The sequence below is a fragment of the Protopterus annectens genome, chromosome 7.part0, assembly GCF_019279795.1.
Source record: "Protopterus annectens isolate FY-2018-M chromosome 7.part0, PAN1.0, whole genome shotgun sequence".
Classification (NCBI taxonomy): Eukaryota; Metazoa; Chordata; order Ceratodontiformes; family Protopteridae; genus Protopterus; species Protopterus annectens.
The window spans coordinates 1,060,657,316-1,060,682,429 of NC_056739.1; the positions used below are offsets into that span (position 1 = coordinate 1,060,657,316).

Consider the following 25,114-nt stretch of genomic DNA (forward strand, 5'->3'; position numbering starts at 1 on the left):
AGATTATTTGTGGAGGGTAGTGGGCTATTTTATTCAGAGATAATTTGTTGCAAGGCCCAGTTTTCTGTCTGGGTTTGTTTTTGCAGGAGGTGGGGATATCTGATGTGATTGCTTAATGAATTTAATGGGATGGGCTAGTTAGGTTTAAATGCATGCATGGCTGGGGTGGGTGGACATTGGGGGTAGGGTAGGGGAGTACAGTGAGCCCAGGCGAATGGAGCAGATAGAGACAGCCATCTGAGTGAGCGCACTGGGAGCATGATAGTAAATAAGATGTTAAAAAGTCCGTTACCAGAATGGTTTGTTTTTAAGGTTTTCTAGATTTGCCTGGGTTTAAGGAAAAGGCATTAGATTCTATGTTTGTAGAGCACTTGAAGAAGTTACTAGTATGCAGAAGTGGTGCTGTGTTGTTTGTAATTACATGAATACACAGGAGTGGGTCTATGGTTAACTTAAATATATGGGCTTAAATGTAGTGTAGTTTTCTGGGGATTACAGATTTTGTTAGCTGAGATCCTTGGTGGCATGCTGCCAATATTCATTACTATACTACTGCTTTGTTTTTGACCATAGACAATATGACCTATGTTGGTTAAGTATGAGGAACACTTTGCTTCCCAAATAGCTCACAGTACACACAGCCACTAAAAGTTCTGTTCCGGCGGACTCAGGAATGTTGATCTAGTGAAGCTTGGTTAAGGGACATTAGAATAAGAAGTTAAGAGAGTAGTTAGAGTTAGGCAAGTGTAAAATGTCTGTAAGGAATGAAAGAGCAGCAAAACCAACAGTAAACAGTAATGGTGTATCCCGTATATTTCCTAAGGAGTCATGTGTTGATTTTTGTTTCGCAGTATATCACAGAACATTTGCATACATAATTATGTAACCCTGCCCACTTCAATGGAACTGTGGGATACCAACATGAAGATTGATGCCACTAAATAATAATAAATAACGGCAGACATCTGAATTTCAGACTTCATATCCCTGAGAAACTACATAATAAAGCAAAACCTATTCTATCAACTATCTAAGTAGTTTACAGGAGCAGTATATTTAAAATCTGTCCCTATTTTTGAGCCTTTGTACTACCATTATTTTTGGCTTTGTCCAGATTTCTTGCTCTGAGAGATTGTGAAGTATGATAAGCATATTCTATAAAATCTCAGCACTTCATATCCATTTTCAGGAAATGATATGCAATATTACCGTTACTACCCAGCAGAGATGGCCAGTTGCAGCTGTTCAGAGACAATGGTCCACAATGAAGCTTAACAACTCCAATTTCTCCAAGATAAAATGGAACATACAAGTGTAGTATGGAATATTGATCAGAACACACTGATCTGTGAATAACCTATATACTGAAGAACAATATATAATCTACACTTTTATAGTGCATTTCTGAAGAGTAAAACTGCTTAAAACTCAGGGGTCAGCCTTATGAATAGGCAACTGTACATTGTGGTCTCTCTACCTACCTATGGTTAATGTGAATGTTGTTATACTATTACTGAACTTTCCCTATCCTAGCCTGTACAAAAGTAGACAGCAATACAGCAGAAGCAATACAATCACATCTCTGCTGAGATGAAAGAGAACTGTCCTCTGTGACTGTCTATTAAGTCCTTCTGTGTTTCCTCTCTACCCTGGTGTCAGCAATTGATTTGCTTGTTAAATGCAATCCAACACCTTTTCTCTCAAAAATCACCCCAGTTTTAGGAGGGATTAGGAAGAAATGAGATAAATTTTGTGCCAAAATCAGAGACAGTAAACTTGAGAGATCAGAGCCCATTAATATGAATTCACTCATTAAACACTTTCTTGATTATGGTCAAAAAAGCTAAAAGAGAAACAGCCATTTACCAATCAGGAAGCAGACAATGAAAAATAAACACTCACCATGTTCTTTGCAAACTTTTTTTATCCATTGCCAGCCCATCGCCTAAGACTGAGCTTTTACAAATATAAATAAAATGCAACCACATAACAAGTTAATAAAATGTAAGTAGCCTACTCCACACAATCCAATCATCGGACTCAATATTTTTACTAAAAACTACTCTTTAGACAGTTCATGATGACGTGACATTTGCGTTCTGACGTTCAGGATATACAGAGTTTTAATTTGTTTTGGTGGGAAGGTAGTATCGTCCTTTTTGGCAAGCATATTAAACATATTAATTTGCCATTACTCTCTGGCTATCTCCGATTTTTCTTTAGAATGCATTGCTCTCTCTGGCTCTCATAGAATCGCAGTATTTGTGTATAGAAATAGAAAAAAAAATGCATACTACCACTACGCTATCTGATAAATTCTGTATAGACCATCCTAAGCATTTTTTGCTCCCTCCCCTCCCCATGCCCTTATGTAAATATGCTTACCTCACACCCTTCTGAAAACAGTTGTACGTTATGGTAGGTATCCCCCATCATCAAACCGTTAAAGAATGCATCAGAATGAAAATGTATTTGGATGCAGATTATGGAAGCAAATGGTTTTCAAAATAAATAGAAAACGTGCATTTTTAAATGCAGGATAGTTTATTTTCACACAACTTGCTGCACACTTCTCAACTGTCCAGATGTTTTTGGTCTGTTCCTCATAAAACTTGTGGTTTTCTGGCAAATAGCCGATGATAAAAATGACTAAAAAAAACTTATTTCAAATCATTCAGAAAATGCTAACACAGATCCTTATTCTATAAATGTTCTAAATGTATGAGCAATATTTACAATCTGTCCATATTTTTGGCCTTTTTCCCACTCCCAATCATTTTAGGCTTTGGTCCAGATTTCTTGCCTTAAGAGACCAAGAGATATGATTCATCTTTTGTGACACCTAGTTGTGTCACGGCTCACGTTACAAAACAGCACCACAGTCAGCAGTTGAGGGTGAGAGCACATGCAATCAAAGAGTTAACAAGAACAGTATATAGCTGAGTTTCACCTTTAATTTTTCATACATAAAAATGCACTTATCGGCTGGGTTTCCTTCGTAGTTGCTGAGGAAAATGTGGTTTGCTGTCCACAGTTACCAAGTACCAACTGGCAACCAGTAATAAAAGCACTAACACATACAGTATGAATCCACAGCCTGCAATTTAGTATGATTATGTGAGTGGGTAGTGGGAAGGTATTACAAATCAGTGGCAATAAGAGTGCTTTCTAAGCCCACTGTGCAACAAGTGCAGGTTGCCAGGTTTTTGGATTCTTACACTCTGCATCATTGTTTTAATTATACGGAAACTGGAGCTCAAAATTCAAATCTGTACCCCACATAAAAGAAACCTACTACCGTAATGAAGCCAACAGGAGGGAACCTACAGTACAGAACAGGGTGAGAACAGACTGAGCCAAATGTCAAAATTAAACTAGCAATATGCTGTGCAACTTACATGAAATAATGCAAAAATAAAAAAAGGGTTGTGCCATATAACTAATAACCTCACAATGGTCTGACAATAGCACTAGCCAAACTTCTGAGAACAAATATCAGCATGCCACGCAGACATAATATCCATCTCCAGTCCAACAGGTAGTCAGGGACTGCATCATGAAGCTATCACACACGCACGGGCTTACAGGTCGATGATGCTGCAGAGGCAGGATATACTGGTGATGCGTGATGACATCAACCATACCTTTTTTTTTTTTGGAAATCAGGAATTAAAGGGGCCACTCAGAAATGTGTGGCACCCCATTATTTTTCCCTCAAAACCAGTAAATACAGAGGAATTCGATATGGTTGAGAGGTCTGTTTATATGTATGTCAGCAGTCACTTGAAAAGCATGACTATGGCAATTTGAACCTCTGCTTTCATCGTATTTGAACACCAGTGGGATGCATAGGCAGTGACTGTCTTTTTTGGAGTGTTAAAGAGGCTAGCAGGCAGTATTCTCAGATAGAACCTGTGCATCCTAACAACAATTGCCTTGTTAGTTTCTTGCGAGCTACTATTTTGTCAACTGAGCATTAAGCCTTGGGCACAACTTCCATCTTCCTTGAAAGAAATAAAAAAATAAGACTGAAATTCTTTTCTTACTCACAATTTTTATTTAGGCCACCACTGGGTTAAAAGTTTGGGAAAATGCCCTAGAATATATCCCAGAGCAACTGCAAACCCTGTGGCTTCTGTGGGCACTGACTTAATTAAGTTATTTGCTAAATGGCTATTATTGTGCTGTCTTGGTCAGGAAAGGTTTGTTTAAAAGATGCAAGGAAAATTAAAGCTGAACAGCAACAGAGAATTTCTTTCCTTAATCATAATTTCTGCCTAACCGTCACTGGATGAAAAGGTTGTGTAAAAAGAAAAACACTTTAAAATGCACTTCAGAACATATTGAAAGTCGTGGCTTCTTGAGAAAGCTGATGTGTAAGGCAAAATGTGATAAAAGGAAAAAAAAGGTAATGTCTATGCTATGGGGACCCGAAAATGGGGGCAAACAGAGGGGAGCACTGGAGTGTGTGTATGTGGGGCTGAAACAGTAGGCCGTGCGTAGGGCACCATTTCACCTAAGTTCAGATCTGTACACAGAGTCGTTGTACTGTATCATTGTTGCAAGTAAATGTCATTAACTGTGAATGTCCCTTTGTGAGTTGGGTCAACAAAGTGTGGTTCTAATGTAAGCACATTGTAGTTACAGGTCAGTCTGTGCATACCATAGCTCTCAACCAGTCAGGGACAAATGCCGAAATAATCAGGGACAAATCCAGAGAAAATCAAGGACACTTTTAAAATATTAGTACTATTAACTTGAGACAATGACAGAATAAGAGAAGGTGAATTAATTTTACAGCTTTTGAAGTTAAAGAAGTCTACAGCCCTTAATTATTGTCACTATTTACTAAGTGTAATTCACCACCTTTCCTCCAAAAGATCCCATCATTGTCTAGCTCTAAGGGGCTTAAAATGGTTAAAATTTCCCGAACTACTAAATTACCACCAACTGGTTACTGCCTATAACATTCTGAAGTATCCTGATAAAATTCCATCACTAAGTCAACTACTTACCTACTCTGTAACAAATTGCACCCTCCGTTCTAGTGCCAAATCACGTCTATGCATCTCTAGGGATAAGTGCTGGAAAAGCACTATTCTCCCACACTGTTGCTAAAAATTGGAACAAACTCCCCCCATCACTGATCTCTATCCCCACCACCTCACACTTCAAAAACTCTTTAAAATCACATCTCATAAGCACCTAGCTTTGCCCATGTATAACCTAAAAACACCGCTTAAGCTGTGTGGAAAGCTGAACGGCTTATTACTTGACTAATGTAACTGCTACAGTTGTTTATCCCTTTAATACAGGAACTTAATTTTAACATGCTGTATGTCATGATTCTCAATGTTAAATGTATTTAGTCTGGTCAGCTGTTGAGTTTATCCTGTCTGTTTTATATTTCTGTCTTTCTAGCTGGATTTTTGCTGTTATAATGTGTTAGTATCAGTTTTTTTACTACTATATATTAAATTCTAGTATTTCTGTTAATATATGTGGAGCTTTTCTCCCCGGGCTTCCGCTGTAAATGGACCTGGTCCAGTCGGACTGTCCCGGTTAACAAATGTGAAATAAATAAATAAAAGTCATCCATTTTAGGAGGGATTAAGAGGGGCAGTGCCAAAATTTAATTCAAAATTGGGGACAGTTGAAAGGTATTAGTGCATACTACGTCTAAAACTTTGCAGTATGAGCAAAACGGTTGCTTAGAAGGGATGGCAGGGTGATACTTACACTGGATGTGCCTTGGAGCCCCCAACTTAACATTTGCTGGGGCCCCAAAATGCTAACATTAGCCATGGTAATACATTTCACCTCCTCAACTCGTTTTAGAGTTGTACCCCATTGACTGCGTTTATTGTCTACAAATGCTATAGATTGTTTCCACAGCAGCATTTAGTTTCACAATGTTTAGTGAATTGTCAGAAAAAAAGTTTAATTTTCTTCAAACCACACGCAGACTTTCACAAGTTTGTGAACTCGCAGAAGAAACTGTTATTCAATGTGTACTTATTTTAACACATTAACAAATGCGTTAATATATTTTACCAGCGAGGATTCTCCAGTCCCATTTACTACAACGCATATATTTTTGCCTTGCACGTATTAAAAAAACTCGAAGTTTTGTTAGTAATGTACTTCGCGCTTTCGCCTATTCCAGTCATTTGGTGACGTCACTCTTCCAGTTCCGCGATACTTAATGGAATTCGTGCCAATGGTTCTGACAGCAAAACTGCAATCAACAGCTGTACTTTTAAGTCCTCGTTGAGTGTCACTCATTGTTAATCTGAGTCAGCTGTTTAACTAGAAACCCACCCATCGAAATGAATGGGACAAACATATGAGGAAAAAAGCTGAAATAAAGGTAAACGTGTTTTAATCTGTAAAATTAATTAGTAAATGCTTAATAGGAAGTTTAACGTTTTTATAGTTGTAAAACGTGCAGAAATTCGAAATCTGAATATGATATTTAATAATGATGCATGCTCCATTTGGAAGAGTTAAAGTATGTGCAGTAATTTATGAACTTTTGCATTGTTTCTGCTTGGATGCAACTAGTGCACTTTTCTGCAGCACGTAATTGCTTAAGGAACGGCTGAGTTTCGGTACTTTTCCATGAGCAAGGGCTTCTTTAAAAACTGGAACTGCAAGGACAAAATGTACGAATGGCAGTGTGACCACAAAGGCATGTTTATGCAAAGAATTATAAGACAATTGCGCAATATAAATCTGCAGGTCTCTTGAATCAGAGTTTATTTGTAAAAAGCATTCGTCTAGCTTGCCACACTTTACCGCGTTTTATGCGTGGATCAAAATACTTAATGTAAGGCAGCAACCCTTGGAGAGAAATATTAATTAGACGTCCTGGGCATTCATGCTTGTGAGCAAACAATTTCCGTGTTATGACTTAAAGTGTAATGTCATTGACATCATGCAGATCTGAGCAGGTTATGAACTAATCATATTAATAAGTACCACTGGACTCAGTGGCACTGACTGTTTAACAAAAATTATAAAGAAATTATTATTTAATGCCTATCAAAAATCAGACCTGATTAGCTGCAATTTTCACTGCAGAATTATATATATATTTTTTTTGTCCTAGACAAATTAAAGCATATAAAGTGCAAAGAAGTGAGGCATACCTCTCAACCTAACAGCACAAGGAATCTGTACAGAGCCAATAATAATACTTGAGTGTGTGTGGCAAAGTGTAACAGGCAAGCTTCCACATCGGAGAGAGTCGCAAAACAGTGGTACAGAAGTTATGTTATACTGTGCAGCAAGCAGGCAAATGATGCCAAATGTCAAAGGAAAAACTTCAAAGACCAATACACGTAAGATTCAGTTAAGGTATATTTATTTACTTGCCACATGGAGACAAAAACATGCAAATACAAGGATTTGTGTAACTACTAACAAGAAGTACGTTTATTTTTATACTGTTTTACAAGACATGTCCTTCTATGGCTGACGTAATCAGAGACAACTTTCAGTATTGTTCTACAGCAGATGTTACTTATATTTTCTGCTGACATGACTAGATTTGTGAGAAACTTTTGAGAAAAACAACCTGGCCTTGGTGGGCTCTAACTCGTTTACAAGCTTCCATTGTACAGTGTTACATTTCAAGGTACTCTTCTAATTCAGATACAAGCAAATGCTGATTGCAGTTCATATTTTCAAACAGGCTTTGTCCTAATTATCTATAGCTTCTACAGCTGTGTATTTTTTCACAGTTCATATTTTCAAACAGGCTTTGTCCTAATTATCTATAGCTTCTACAGCTGTGTATTTTTTCACAGCACAAACGGAACTTCTTGTCTCAGCTTATTATTTTCCTAACATAAGCAGAAATCATCTGCTTTTCAGTAAATTTTCAAGGCACAAGCAAGATTTTAGCGAACAATACAAGGTCAGAAAGCATCTGCAGTTTGTACAGATTTATGCAGTATGAAATAGAATAAATGTGTTAACCCTTTTCAAGCTCTAAATGCACTAAGCATATTACTAATACACGCATTAATACATATTTTTCTGACATTTCCCCCCTTTTAATACTTTTATTCTACTTTCAAAATAAGCATAAACAGTTTGTTTTCTTCTCCTAACCTCTTCCACTCAGGATTTGCAGTTAAGAGAGTCATTTAGTTTAAACTTATGAAAGCATTTTCAATCTTTTAACAGTTCTTCAAACTCAGCACTTTGATATAAGGTTTCAGAAACTGACATGTCTATAAGGTCTTTAATCAGTCTTTTCATGCAGGGGATGCCACAACAAACACATACTCCCAGTAGGAGCATTCCTACACAAATGGCAATCAGGATGTTCATTAGGATGGTACCCCACCCCCCAAACCATTTCTGGAAAAAGTCCGTCAGTGGGTTTATGCCTGGTTTGGTCATGGCCGACACTTGCTGAATTAGATCAAGATGATTGTCTGTCTCGTGTTTATGTTCAGGAATATACAAACAGCATTCTTTTTGGATTAAAGAGTAAGTACCACCTCTCACTGCTAGGGTGAAGTCGAGAGCCATGCGGTTCTGAAGCACTACAGTTTTCATAGCATTCAGTTTATCAGCACCAATTTGAGAGCGGAAAAAGTTGCATTACTCATTACTTTGAGAAGTTTCGACAGTTTTCTCAGCTTTCAGATCGAGTTCACTGCTCCATATGCCGGTAATATGCCTGCCCACGATATAACGCTATCACTTAAGTCCATATGTGTCAGTCCTTTGCCTATGGAATGATGGTCTTTCCAACGCGCATCGATTTGTCCCAATGGATTTACAGGTTTCTTGATGACCTCTCGGACATTTCGAATTTTCCTCGAGGCAAAACTGCAGTGTGTCGTATGGGCGGAACCAGGTAACCCAAAAAACAACTGCCGGACCAATTCTCAGGTAACCATTTGTATGCCTTTCTACCACACACAAAGTAACAATTCTCTACTTTAGTAGTAACTTTGCTATGAATATACACTTGCCCTGCATGAAACATTTTTCTATCTGTTATAGACAGTTGTTTATAAAGAACAGAATTATGTTTTACTTCATAAAGTGTTTTATGCATCAGTCCAAGAAATGAATTATAGTTTGTATTACAATAAAGATCTACTTTGTTACCTTTAGTGTAACATTTATAAGGAACAGTCACATTGCAATTACTCCAACCCACCTGAACAGTATCATTTTTATAAAAACACAGTTCCCTTTTGTGGAACAGACAAGTGCAATGCTATTTTATCTTGTGATGTAATGGTTGAGGTATCATAAATCAAGTTCTCCCAGGTGTCATTGACCCCTAGGGGGACTGTAGTTATTAATAACCCCCTGTATGCTGTCGGCAAAGCTGTGCAAATCCAGCAATTTGAAACATTGAAAGTCTCAGCATACATATTTAATTGCCTGGTAAGTGTTAAAGTTTGGATGCCAGTCAATGAGTAACGCTTCACGTTTGTTCAGTTCAGTCTGTGTGGCTGGGAAAAGGAAAGGCCACAACAAAAAGATTATTGTCACTAGTACAGTTAACAGGATGATTATGCAATACTTCTGAGGAAAGAGTTGTTTTGCATTCCTGTTTCTTCTGGACTCTATCATTTTTATTCTTGGCATGTGACAAGGTTTTTGTCCAGTTCAAAGTTCTTGACTAATTTACAGTGCGTCAGGTGGATCCAGGAGGCACGCTCCGCTATCTTGACTGCAGTGGGTGTCGACAGAAGCACTTGATATGGACCTTTCCACTTTGGTGATGCCCAATTCTTTCTCTTTACTGTCTTCACCCAAACCCAAGTTCCGGGGGGCACTGCCACTTCTGACGGTCTAGTTCTTTCTTTATCTGAAACAGAATTTGACTGCAACAAATGTTTAGAATTTAACAAGTTTCGCATGTACTCAGCTAGTGTACTGTCAGCTTCCTGGTCTGCGGGCATGAGAGATTTCCACTGAGGTATATAATAAGCCCTTTCAAATAACTTTTCAAAAGGAGTCAATCCTTTTGCATTCAGAACAGTTCTCATGCTCATCAGTGCCAGGGGCAGACAGTACACCCAATTTCTCTGCGTTTCTACTATTAACTTCCTTAGCTTATTCTTTAAAATCCCATTATGCCTCTCTACTAGCCCTGCAGATTGTGGGTGATACGCACAATGATTTTTTAAAGAAATACCAAAATGTCTACTTAACTGTTGTATGGTCTGGTTTACGAAGTGTGTGCCATTGTCACTGTAGATCCTTTCCGGAATGCCGAATCTAGGGATGATTTCTTTAACAAGGACTTTGGCCACAGTTGCTGCGTCTGGATTTTTAGTTGGGAAGGCTTCCACCCATCTGGAAAACATATCTACAATGACAAGGCAATACTTCTTATTTTTACATTTATTCAACTCTATGAAATCCATACAGATATTGTGAAACGGATACGGTGGTGTAGGGAAACTCCCTTGCTTGGGCTTTAACGCCTCTTGTGCATGATGTTTATTACAAACATGGCACATCGAACAAAATATTTTAGTATAATTTAAGAATCCATATGTCGTGAGCACTTGGTTCACAGCTGTACCATCCCCCCTGTTGAGACATGGCACTGCCCATGGCTCAACAAAGCTGCATATCTAAACAAATTAGACGGCAATATCGGTTTTCCTTCTTTAGAGATGTACAGCCCCTTTTCGAGAATTGCTCCTCGTTTTACCCATCTTTGTTTTTCAACTTGCGTAGTAAGTGTCTACATTGTCTTTAACATTTCTAAGTCTGAAATCTCAGAGGGTTGTAATTCCTCATTCAAAAGAAATACTTTTGAAGCTGCCTGCTTTGCAGCTGTATCAGCTCTCGCATTGCCTTTTGAAATCCTGTCCTGTTGCTTGGTATGAGCTGTGCATTTACAAATAGCTACTTTTTAACTTAGCCTCATTTCTTGCAAATCTTTTAAGAACTTTCTAAAGTTAACTTTTGGATGGGGAATTCCCTCAGTGGCTTTCCGGATGTTTTCCGGAGTCCAGGGTCTATACACTAGAATAGTTGGGTCCTGATGCCCTGCCTGAGGATTAAGCACTTCTATAAGTGGGCATATTTTTTCTTCATTCATAAATCGTGAATTTCTACCCATTTGATATAATTCAATGTCCCCTTTTGAGCTTCCTGCCCGTGTTTGAGACCTGGCCTCGACGGGATCTCTAATAAACGTTTTCGCTTTTGTAGTGTCTCTACTTATAGTGACAGCAGGATATCGCAGGGGTGGACTAACTTGTTCACTTGCCTCATATTCTGGTAAGGGAGGTGGAGGGGCTGACGCTATTACTAAGTTATTGTCCTCCTTATCTAAAAACATTGCTTTTGAATTATTACTCTTTTGTTCCCTTCGGTTTACTTCCTCAATCCACTTGTGTGCCTGAGGAATTCCTAATTGACGTTGCTTTTTTACTCGACCTCTAGAATCAGTTTTAAGCTGTTTGACAAGTTTGACAAGTGAAGATTTTTTTAATTTACCATCAAATTCATACTTATTAACCCATTTTGAGTAGTATTTAATATTATCAGCACGCTGTGACTGCATGTATTTAGCGTCTTCGGTTAACGGCGGATTTTGGAATCTTTTTGTACAATTATTATTCATTTTGCTCTACCCTTTTAATCGTTACGTAACTCCTTATTTTTAACGTGGTACCACAGATTTTGTTATAGTCTCTTCAGAATGACTGCCTACCTGCTCTGTTTCCTTGATCTATGACAAGACAGTAATCTTTTTGTCCTTGACTTGTATAAACAAAGTCTTAACAAAATAAATACAAATCTAGTCCCTGATCTAAAACAGAAAAAAGTAGATTCACCTTACCTGAGCCTTCGTGATTGATCACCTGGTTCGAGTAAACCCATCCTTCAGTCGCAGATCAGAAAGTGGCTGGCCTCTTTTGTATGACAATTCAGTCAGAGGGCTTTTCAACTAAGAAGAACCAATGTGGTTTCTTCCCCGTACAGTTTCAAGCCACCTGGCCTGTCTGATCCAAGGCGAAGTGAGGGTTTCCGGTCCGAAGGACCAATCTGTCAAAGGAAAAAACTTCAAAGACCAATGCACGTAAGGTTCAGTTAAGGTATATTTATTTGCTTGCCGCAAGGAGACAAAAACATGCAAATACAAGGATTTGTCTAACTACTAACAGGAAGTACGTTTATTTTTATACTGTTTTACAAGACATGGCCTTCTATGGCTGATGTAATCAAACACAACTTTCAGTATTGTTCTACAGCAGATGTTACTCAGATTTTCTGCTGACATGACTAGATTTGTGAGAAACTTTTGAGAAAAACAACCTGGCCTTGGTGGGCTCTAACTCGTTTACAAGCTTCCATTGTACAGTGTTACATTTCAAGGTACTCTTCTAATTCAGATACAAGCAAATGCTGATTGCAGTTCATATTTTCAAACAGGCTTTGTCCTAATTATCTATAGCTTCTACAGCTGTGTATTTTTTCACAGCACAAACGGAACTTCTTGTCTAAGCTTATTGTTCTATTCATTATTTTCCTAACATAAGCAGAAATCATCTGCTTTTCAGTAAATTTCCAAGGCACAAGCAAGATTTTAGCTAACAATACAAGGTCAGAAAACATCTGCAGTTTGTACAGATTTATGCAGTATTAAATATAATAAATGTGTTAACCCTTTTCAAGCTCTAAATGCACTAAGCATATTACTAATACACACATTAATACATATTTTTCTGACACCAAATAATTAAGCAAATGTGCTACACAATATGGGTAACAACACTGCCTCAATTCAGCAATGACAATGCAATTGTACCAAAGCTTTGTAATGAAATTATGCTACATTTCAGTTAAGAAAGGTACATCAGCAAAAAGGGGGCTATTTGCTTCTCTAAAGTGTTACAGGTGTGATGTTCTGTTTATTCATTTTGTTGCCCAGAAGGTCCATGTGGGAGTGGTGCACTTCCAGTGTAGCCCATGTTGTAAGAGCTCCACTTTGTTTGTTTGTGTCTTTCGGCTTTTCCCGGTTAGGGGTCACCACAGCGGAACTCCAGTTCGCTAATGATTGGCAGTAGATTTTTACGTACTGGCTTGCCAGGCCTAATGCACAGCCTTCAATGAAGGAATGCCCATTCACACATGTCGCTACACAGAAGACGCTTTATCTGAGAATCGAACTGGCAACGTCTAACTGTGAAGCGACAACGCTACCGCAGCACCACCACCGCTATAAGGTAAAAATACAGCATAGTTTCCAGTACCCAAACAGACCTCTTAGATCTGAAAACAAAGTGCTGCTCAAAGTTGAAAAACCCAGTCTCTTAGCTGGTCAAATGCTTTATTCATTTATTGTGTCTAAACTTTGGAACACTCTCCCAACTTAAATTACCTCTATCTGTAACCCTGCTCTCTTTAAGAACTCACTTAGACAACACCTCTCCTCAAACTGGTTATGCTCATGCCGAGATAACTCTCACTAACACTGCTCCACCTTCTTTATCCCAATTGACTATGACTTGATGGTGTGTCACCTAGCTCTCTCTACAACCAAACCCCAATTGCCATACCAGTTCCGTCACTCCAGGCTATCTTCCATTGTCTTCTGTCTACCTCTCACCTCCATTACTAACCACCAGAGCCATCACTCTGTCTTGACAACTTCCTCTACTTGCACCTCAAATCTCTAATAGTTAATATCTAAAAACTGTCATCACACATGTTTATACCCTTAGCTATCTATAATCCCTGTGCTGACTTCTCTTGCATCAAGTCCTCTAACAATGTTAATTACTTGCATAATGTAATTGGGTAGTATGTATGTATATAATTAATCTGAACTTTTTGCTGCATGTATATAAATAATCTAAATTTATGTCCTAGCCCGTTACTATAGCAATAACTGACGATGTCGGTGTGGTATATTGAAGATTTACCCATGGTTAGCGTGATTAAATAAAGCCAACCGTGGGTAAATTTCAATATACTACAACCACGGAGTCGGTTATTGCTGTTATACAGTGACATTATTTAAGAAAAAAATACTTACTTTTTTTAAATAATGTCTTTGTATAATGCCTCTGAGCTGCCCTTCTGCATTTATGTGGTATCCTGGGGCTTGTGCTCCCACGCTTATGCAGTACATCAGGGCTGTAAAGAGGTACCAGTGGAGAAAGGAAGATCTCCGTTGCTCCTTCTTCTTTGTTATAATCAAAAAAAAAGAAAAAGAACCCGGGAAGCTTTTTATGTTAGGGAGAGTTTAGATAGACAAAAATAAAAGGATAATCAGGTAAGTTTTTTAGAACGTACCTGATTATCCTTTTATTTCTGTCTGTGCCATCTCCCGAATGTAAAATGTCTTCAGTTGTGTTTGGTATTTAAAAAAAAAAATACAAGATACACTAACAGGAAAAAGTCTGAGTGACTGGACCTTTTCCCACTGGTATATTCTCGGATTTACAACGGGCACACTGGTTGGGCTGGCCAATCCGCATGCTTGTTTTTGAATGATAATGGCCAGTCATTGTATAATGTATAATACCTGTTGGCTCTGGTATGTATTTGTATTTTGTACCTGACTTGTTAAGGTATGTTCAGCATGTTGCTGTATAAAATCTGCTAACTCTGTATGTATTAGTACTTGTATCAACTTGCTAATTGTATGTGGAGCTTATCTCCCTGGGCCAACACTGAAAATGGGCTCATCTAGGCCCAGTGGACCTTCCCGGTTAACAAATGCAATAAATAAATAAGTCATTGTGTGCAGTGATTACATATTAAAATTGCAACAAATGTTTTCTTATTTTTTATTGAATTTCTTTGTCATTTCACAATTTATTAATCTGTTCTTTGTTAAAAGCGTTAATTCCACTAGGTTAGTGCCCACTTTCCGGGGAGACCACAATGGTATTTTATACTACATGGGAAATTTGGCTAAGACATCAGGGAATTTCCCCTACTCTTTACTGTTGTGAGTATGATCCATTTCGAGGAGCACTTCCTGTTTCTGTTCCAGGTGCGGAGACAGCCCGGAGAAACAGGGAGGCAGATGGAGAGAGAAGAAGAAGATTGAGTAGCGAAAGAAATGAAGGAGAAGGCAAATATCGAGACTGGAGAATGTGTGCAGGATTCTAAGGAAATGTTTCAAAGAAACCTGTCAGCAAATGATGGATGTAGAATTACAACTCCCCAGTCAGGATGGTTGCGGGATGGTTTACTTAAAGAAATGGTGGTGCAGAGTGAGCAAGAAAGTGAAGGAGATGTGTCCTGGGGATACATTATGGAGAAAATACAAAAGCAGGATGCAGAGACAATCCTGAAGAATAGTGGTGAGATGGAAAAGAAAACATATGCAGAGAAAGTAAAAGAAGGCAAAAGTGGAGTGGCAGAAAAGAAGGCAGAAGAAAATGAAAAAGGAAGTACGTGGTAAGGATTCAAAGTAAAAAAAAGACAAATGGACAGATATGAAGTTTGGGACAATTTAATAGGTTCTTTGGGTGTAAAAGCATATGAGGTAAGAGCATTTATTCTTATTAACAGAGACATTTTGTGACATTATATTTGAGACTATTTTTTTTAATGGAAAAAATTCTTGGAGAATATGAAAAAAAAGAAAGACTGTAATCAATGGAATCTTTATGTGATAAAAGCATTTATCAGGGAAACAAAAAAAGAGTCCTGTACATTTCCAAACAGAGGTATAAAGAGAGATTTGGAAAGTACATTTGAAAGATTTATGTAAATAAGTACTGGGCATTGCAAAAGATTATGATAAAAGAGATTTATGGACTGGTGCCTGAGATTGTAATATTGTAATACAATAGAAAAAGAAAAAAGTCACATATAGAAAGTATGATAAATGTGGAGGGAAATAGGGGTGTTGTAAAATACTGTTATCAACCCCAAAACATGTTTTTTTTTTTTGTGTGTGTGTGTGTGTGTGTGTGTGTGTGTGTGTGTAAAAGGACATTTGATAAGTAACTCTGACAAAAGAAAATGTTATATGTGTGGGGAAATGGGACATCATGCAAAAAATGTGAATTGAAATCTTATAAATGTAATAAAATTGCACATTTATGGATGGCATGCAAAAATGAAAATAACATTAAGGAGAAAGAAATAGTAGAAAATGAACAGAGAAGACATTTTAAAAGTAGAAATGAAAGAAAACTTAGATAAAAAATAATAAATTAGACATAGAAGAAGGTTCTGAAATAAGTTATGAAGAAAACAACCTGGGAGGTAGTAAAAGGGGAAAAATAATTCTATTGGTAAAATACAGAAAAAGAAAATTTAAAGGGATAAGTACAAAAGAAAAAAGAAAGGAAATTGATGAAAAAATATGTACAACAAAATATTTGGCTTGGTATAATGGTTAAGGTGTTTGACTCACAGGCACAAGGTACAGCGTTTGATTCTCACCTTTGGGAAGGAAATTGGTTAGGGTTAGAATGGCTTATTAAGGAATCTAGCCTAGTAATTAGCTATGAACTCATGAAGCTGTTAATCTAAGGAAAAGAGAAAATGAAAATTTTAGTGCTTTCTGTAAGTAAATGTGAATAATATTAAGAATACAGTAAGAAGAAACACATTTTGGAGTGGTGGAATATCTGTGATATAGATGTAATTATTGGAGTGGTGGAATATCTGTGATATAGATGTAATTATATTAGCAGACACAAGATTTTTAACAAATGAAGAATGATTGCAAATAGAAAAACTATGGGAAGTAAAGATAATCTGAGAAAATGTTAGAAGTTATAAGATGTGGTAAGTTAAAACTTTCGGACAAAACTTACAAAAGGGGTATGTATAGAACTGAAATATATTATTTTATAGTATCAGAATGTTTACTTATAGGAGTAGGCTAGGTAGTTGAAAAAGGATTTGTGATCATCTTGCAATATGGCTAAACATAAAATAAAACAAGGAATATATAAAATAGGCAAAGAAATAAAAGGAAGAAAACATGAAATGAAGAAGAAAAGAAAGATCACATTACTATGAGAGCAATTTATAAAAATTAGTGTGAATGGTGGATGATATTTAAGGAAAAATATAAAATGTGTTTTTTACAGTGGCAATGTGTTGAGAAAAGCAGAGAAAGAAAATTATAAAAGAACATATAATGATTTATTGGAAACATTAGAACGTAATGATAGTGCTTTGACAAAGAGAAAAAGTTCTATAAAAGAAGTCAAGAAAATGGTAGCGTAATGAGAGAAATAAAAATAGTGTAGTACAATATGTTCAAGAAAAAAATGGTAGTAAAAAAAAACATGGAAAGTAGAAAAAAGTTAACAGAAAAAGAGAATAAAGAGTTGAAAAAGGATATCTTTTTAAATGAGCTAGATAACGTATTAGGAGAAGTTAATATTGATTTGGCTGCAGGCCCAGATGGAATAGGGTATACAGTGTATAAAAAATAAGGGATTGGCAAAAAAAAAAGATATATATATATATATATATATATATATATATATATATATATATATATATATTTTTTTTTATAAAGCTTTTGAATGAATGGTTAAATGAAGATTTTATGTATAAAGAATTATGTAGTGCAATACTTAAATTCATATGGAAGAGGGAAGATAGAAGAGAATTAAAAAAACTGGAGACTGATAGCACTGAATAATAATGATTATAAGATCTTTATGAAAATAATATAAAAGAGATTTGAAACTAAAATGGAAAATATTTTGGAAGATAGCGTATATTGTATAACGGGGAAAGGTTTGTCAAAAATTATTAATGATAGTTATAGAAATTGTGCATGATATGAACAGAAAAGAAGAAACAAAAATCATGATAGGAGACCTTAATAAGGCATTTGACACAACTGAACATGAAATCCTATGGGTAATAATGAAAGAATATAATATTAGTGTAAAGTTAGGAAATTAAGTATGTCAGTGTGTAGTAATAAAGTAAAAATACTTGTAGATGACTGGTTAAGCCAATAGGTACGTATGAAGAGTGGTGTAAGATAAGGATGGGATGTCCAATGAGTTGTATACTCTTTGTATTAGTTATGTATGTGATAGTATGTGAAATAAATTACAAAATGTTGAAGCTGGGGTATATGACACCTGAAGAGTTAAGATTTCCAGTTCTGTTTACATATGCAGATGACATAATAATTGCAAATAATAAAAAAAAGAATTTAGATAAAATGAATACAATGATAGGGATTGCTTTAGATAAAGAGAAAATCAAAGGTGTAGATGATGTAGTAAAGATCGGGTGTATGTATTTTACAATGAATGAAATTTCTTCAATTCTTGGCTAGAGTGCCTTTTGTACAGAGTCTGCATGTCCTCCCTGTGGTTGAGTGAGTTTGAAATACATGCAGGTAGGTTTGTTTGTGTATGCCTTCTGTGAAGGTTGGGCACTGGGCTGGCAACTTGACACCGCAAAAACACTGCAGCCAATCAATCTGCAGACTGGTGATCCGCTGTGGCGACCCCAAACTGGGAAAAGCCGAAATACATTGTTTGTATAAGAATAAAAGCAAAGAATATGTTAAAAGAATAGATAAAAAGTTATTTTATGTTATATGGATTATATGGAATGAAAGAATAAATGAAATTATGTTTAATTGTAAGTGTATTTTAGCAACAATATTAAATAAAATCAGATGGTTATGGAAAAAGGGCTGTAAATGTAGCATGACTGTAAAGAAAATTCTGGATATGTGTAAACAGATTTTTATGTTTATATATTTGTACATACACAAATATTTATAAATATGTTGTAAATAAGAATTATTTTTATATATAAATAAAAGACCCCTACTTTTTGATAGGTGTCATGGAATCTTTTACATCTACTTGAACTATCACCAACTCAGGATAATGGGGCCTTTGGTTAATATGTCTTCCAAAGAATGACACTGAGAAGTGCAACACCCGTCTGCCTGGTGTGGGAGTATAACCCACAACCTTCTGCACTAAAGGCAAATGTGCATCCTGTTGAGCTATTGAGCCTACACAAGTACATTATTTCAATTAATAATGTACTGTTAATATACAAATAAAGCAATCTCAGCACCATTTACATTGGTTCTTTCAGATCTAGTAAAAGTTAACACATAGCATTGGCTACAGTGACAAGTAAATCATTGTGAATGTAATTGTGTAGCTTTAAAATATTTGGTACCTCTACTGCGCTAGAATTCAGAATGTACATTATATGGTCTGTATTCTGCAATTATTGCATAGTCTGTGTAATGTATTCTGATGAAGCTGGTCTCATGCATCTGGTGTCCACCCATTTCTTAAGCCATTCTGAATACCTTGTGGTACAGTGTATCAGAAGTAAACAAAATGCTTTTATATATGGATAATGTAGCTTTAATGCTAATGAGGTACTCATACTGATTTGCATGGCAAGTGGCACAAGTGCTTATAGAAATGTAAGTTCAAATACACGACTCATAAAGGCTAGAGCACATGTTCTGTGACTTCTTTTTATTATTCATTCTAACATTACATTTTGTCAGAAGTGAATAAATATTTGCAGAACTGAAGTGATATTGCCAGACTAAACTAAATATGTTTGTCGAAGTTAAGAATACATGTTTTCAAGAGATTCTGTATTTGTGGTACAAAGGTATAATTTGCAGTCAGAAAAGTGAACCAAATGCAGCAACTAGGAATACTGTCAGAGTACAGACATTTAACAAAAGTGGGAAGCTTTGGGTTCTGCAATTTGATTTATTCCTCTTGGCAAGTGGATGAGCTGAGGAGCTTCATTTCTGCATGTAACTGGAAGAAAAACATTGAAGTATTTAACTGTTTTCCTGTCTTAAAGAGGGGGAAAAGCAAAATAGCAAGATTTAGCAAGATGTTCAAGCAGCTAATGGGAGCCCAGTTAAGAACTTGATTTTTATTTGCCATTTCATCTTTCCAAGTACACAAGTTCCTAAAGAGACTGTACATGCTTATGGTATTAAGCTGAAAAGTACAGAAAATACTGATTTTGGTGAGTTACATGATTCACAAGTTGTTGTTGTTTGTCTTTCGGCTTTTTCCCGGTAAGGGGTCGCCACAGCAGAACTCCGGTCCGCTAATGATTGGCAGTAGATTTTTACAAAACGCAGAGGTACCAGCTCGACGCCCAGCCTTCATCGAAGGCACGTCCATTTACGCATGCATGTCTTTCGAACGCTACCCAACCGCAGGGAGGACATGCAGACTCCACACAGAAGGCGCTCCTAAGCCAAGCCGAGAATCGAACGGGAGAACCTCTTGCTGTGAGGTAACGACGCTACCGCCGTACCACTGCGGCATGCTAGTAAATTAGAGTAATTTGTGGAATAAAAAGTAATGGAGCTAGTGTCACACTTTTAAGAAAATAAACCAGACATTATTCAAAGCTCTTTGTGTATGTGGAACAAGTGAATTACTACTACACATTTAAAATAATTAACAGAGGAAACAGATTTGTGGAAGAAAAAGTGTGAGTCAACTAAAAAGAAAAAAAAAATAGAGAATAGGTTGCAAATGACATGGATATGAACAAAAAGGCCACGTGAAAAGCATTGGAAGGGGGAAATAGTCCATGAGATTGCTTATGCAGTTAAAACTGAAGCTGCAAGCATGCGAGGAGGCATTGTGTTTTTACCAGTTTTGCAGAATGTGTTGTATTAAGGAACATTTTTCTAAGATGTGTAAAAGCAAGATATGTGATCAAAAGAATTTTCATATTGGCGAAAAGAAGTATGCAAATATGTTGTTTTTTTCTACTGTGAAAGTATTGTCCCAAGAGCCATAAAAAACCCAACAGCTTTTAGTTTATTTACAGTACTTACTTATGGGGGAGGGGGCTTCCCTTTTACTTTAAAAATCTCATATCCAGGAGAGATTTATTTTTCTACTTCTGAACTCGACAGCTTTATGCACATTTTCTGTTTCTCTGCATGTTGTGAATTCTGCTTTCTTCGTTTTCATCAAACTTTGTACAGACCTCCAGGTAATCCTGTCTTACGTCTAAAGGTCAGAAAATCTACTTCCTCAAGGTACAGTAGCCTGGTGTAGATCTAGAGGTAGCTGCTGTTTATTAGGTATAGAGACAGTTTGTCTACCTGCTTCAGTCCATCTGACACACTCTGTTATGTACTCAGCAGTGTCATTCTCTGGCTCAGCAACCACTGCTCTGCCACATGAGTTTTCCTTTGTTGAACCTTTAGTTCCAGCCCTGCTGGATAGCATGCCAGCCCAAGGCAGGTCACCTGCATTTAAGTGGCTATGGTCAGGATGATGGCAGATCTTGACATTAAAGGAACAGAGGGTCAATGGCCACAGGAACAGTTTGGAGTTACAACCTTTTTACAGATATAGCTGTTGTAGTATGGTATGATCAATAAACAAATCCCTTTCTCAGAATTTGGGAATGGTCACTCATTGCAAGGGGAAAAATTTGTAGAGCTAATAATTGATTACACATGTATAGATTACAGTGTGATGCGGGCTCATTTTTTGGTGAAGCATTTTCTTTCTATAGTTGAGTAGCATTCCGCAGAGTTGTTGAGTTTTTTTACTTATGTAACAGATGGGATGCTCTCCTCATCTTTAATTTCATGCAACACTGTGCATATGACTAGCTCAGAGACATCGGTGTACACCAAAATTGCTTTGAAAAATGTGCTAATACTCATTCCAAGCACAGCATATCTTTTAATTATCTAAAAACTTGTGCTGCTTAAATGTTCCACTTAAACTTCAAATGGGGCCTTACTTTTGGTCAGGTTAGACAAATGTCAGGTGATATTAGTGAAGTTAAAAACAAATTATAACAGTAGCTAACCAAGTACAAAAAAGATTTAACATTTCTTGATGGTTGGTGTGATCCAGTTTTATACTGCATCAGCTTTCTCAGCCTGTGGTTTCATTATCCCTTGGCCTTTTACATAGGCCAGCTATCATCCTTGTGCCACACCTAATTTGCAGTTAGTTGGATAAACACCCAACCCAGTTTGACACAGGGAATCTAGAACTACTGGAAATTTAGGAAGATGGCTTTCCCAGTGTTCAGAAAATGTTACTACATCATTCAGACAAGCTGGATTTAAGAATTTTGTTCATTAGCCTCTGGAGTGTTAGAGGTGCTCACTGTTTTTGTAGAGGGAATAACTTATTGCATATGAGCATTATTATATTATAGAAGGTTGAGAATGATGCTGTTGAATCTTGACAGCCACATGCTTGCAACCAGTTTGAGTTGTATCCCTATTTCCCATAGGAATACATTGGCTTTAGGAATGGTCTGGGTTAGTGTGAATCTGTGTCTAAATTTTTCAGTTTTAAATTTCCAGGTAATAAGAATTTGGCAATGGTCACTCATTGCAAGTGGAAACTTTTGTAGATAATAATTGGTTGCATATTTTTATGATTAAACTTCTGCTTGCCGTAGGACTGGGTATGGTACCTTTCCTCACAACTCGGGTGAAATTGTTTCCTGCTAGATTCCAGATTAACTGTTATGCTGATTGGGTTTTCAAGTCAGCGTTTAGGTCTCCAGCTGTTATCAACTTGCTATTCAGTTTTGGATTGTGTACTGTCTTGGGTTTCTTGTCTGATATTGATAGAAGGTGGAGTGGGTTATTTGCTTTGGCATTGAGTAATTTTGTATTGTTGTTAAATGTCTCTTCTATTATCACCAAGGTGGGATTGCTATAACAGCTGGCATTATTACTGGCTGTCAGATTTGGTTTGAAGTAGGCCTTTGTATCACCTACTACTACATTTCACAACTCAGTCACATGGGCAGTTGTCTGAGGATGTGCTTCTTCTCAGTAGTACAAGAATGAATTCATCTATTTGTCTTTAGCAAAAATTCAGTTAAGGGTATTATTTTGGGATTATAGGTGGATGTCGCACTTCCAGTTGTGCCCTTTTGTCATTTAGGCTGTCTGTGTTCATTTACACTAAGGTTAATCCTTTTCTTTTTGCTGCTAACCCACAGCCATGTATGCGGAGTGGAATTTGAGTTATTGTTTGTGATGTGTGGAGAAGGGACTGGGCCTAGATTTAAATGCATGTGTCCCGCTTGTAAAATCAGTAGGGCTGTGTAGCTAGAATAGCTTTGTGGGTGCATTTTAAGGTTGAAATTGGGCATCATTTTGATAGTCATTTTTTAGCAGTAATTTAGTTTCAACTATTGATGGCTGGAATGTAGGTTAACTGAGCCCTCCGCCATATATGTATATTGAAAGTAAATGTTTGGGTTTATTTTAGTGGCTGTGATTTATTGTATTGTTTGTTATGAGTTTAGGGAATGCATAAACTAGGGTGATTATTCTAAGCTGATAGAATATGTGTATGGGTAATAGTATTAGCGAGAACAGTTTATACATACTACTAGTGGAGGTAAAGTAGAATGGTTAGAATTGGTGTAGTAGAAAAATGTGTTAGAGTGAAGGGAAAGGGAATTAGTGAAGTACAGTAATTTTGGTAGCTTAGTTAATGTTGGTAGTTTATGCAGGAAGAGGTCTGTCTGGTTGTGAGACTGAACACAAACCACACACCAAAAAACTCAAACTGTAGAATAAATCCATATGGTCTTTCTGGTTAAAGCAAGTATACCAAACATGCCAGAAATATGTGAAGTAGTGAAGGAAAACACTTTTATTAATCATACACAGTGAAAGATAAGCACTTTCATTTCAGTCATTAAGAAACTTCATCAGATAGAACATACATCCTTCATCAGATAGAACATACATCAAGTTAATCAAATGTATATAAATGTTTCAACTACATCAGCGAGCAGCTAATTAAACATACCGTGTCAGCACAAGTCGCACAACCAATCAGAACATGTAAATTAGCATAAATCCACCACTGAATGTGGTATTAAAATACATATCAAAATAAGACACCACACAATAAATATTTAATTTAAAAGCCAACATCTTTGTTGTACCTTTAATTTTAAACTGCTTAAAATTATTAATAGATGTATCCCACAACTCTAACTTACTCTGTTTTCCAGCTAAGGATGTTACTCTGGTAGTGATCTCTATAGCAATCTGAACACCATGGTCGCCCAAAATTGGTAAAAAAAAGTCCCCTTTCTCGTTTATTGATCACTTCCAACATAACTTAATTCACTAAAAGCAAGGGGTAGTCCTGCTTAAGGAACATATCCCTTAACAGTTCACACTCATCTAGGAATGACTCCATGGTACTCACCATCCGAGCTGCCTGCACAAACTGTCCCTTAATGACAACCTGCCTTTGTTTTAAAGGGTGGGCACTGGTATAGTGTAACAAGCTATTGGAATATGTTTTTTCCTAAAAATTTCTGAGACAAATCTTTTATTTTGCACATCTTTAGTTAACCACACAACCATAGAGAAACTTTCATTATTACTGATGGTGTAGATAAATCATAAAAAAGAGGTAGTCTCATTAATATATTTAAAAAAAAAAAGAACATCCATTTCGTCCTTCAGGCCTTTCCAAAGAATAAAACTATCATCCAAAAAAGCTGATGTATAGGTGGCAAAAAACAAAATTTTTCTCCCACTGTAACAACCCGCAGTAGTGGTGCTGCGGTAGCGTTGTCGCCTCACAGCAAGACGTTGTCGCGTTCGATTCTCAGTTAGAGCGTCTTCTGTGTGGAGGCATGCTTGAATGGGCGTGCCTTCGTTGAAGGTTGTGCGTCAGGGCTGGTAACTCGGCATGTAAAAATCCACTACCAAACATTAGCGGACTGGAGTTTCGCTGTGGCGACCCCTAACCGGGATAAGCCGAAAGACACAACAAAAACAACAACAACAACTGTAACATAATTATATTTGCATATAACCCCCCTCATGATGACACCATGGCTATACCTTCAACCTGCAGAAAAAATATTTTTCGAATAAAATAAAATTGTTCATTAGGTCCATCTCGATAAGCTGATTTTGCATTGATAATTGATTTGCACCTGTGGAACACCTTTATCAAATAAGTATTTACAGAACCATTCCCTACCGAGTTGGTGTGAATTAACCATGTATTAGTCCTTAATGTCTATTGTTATAAACACAAATGTTTCATCATGGGTTGTAGCATCACTCATTTTCAAAAACTCCCAAGAATCTTTACAGATGCAAGGCTCATCCATTACA

At 36.9% G+C, this 25,114-nt stretch overlaps 1 protein-coding gene across 1 annotated transcript in view; it reads left to right on the forward strand.

Annotated features, from left to right (window-relative positions):
• The first annotated feature begins 6,191 nt into the window (after positions 1-6,191).
• Positions 6,192-25,114, forward strand: part of CHDH (choline dehydrogenase) — a 312,713-nt gene continuing 293,790 nt past the window's right edge. Inside the window, exon 1 of the mRNA XM_044077617.1 lies at positions 6,192-6,370. The gene's annotated coding sequence lies outside the window, so the exon portion shown is untranslated. The remainder of the gene's footprint in view (positions 6,371-25,114) is intronic.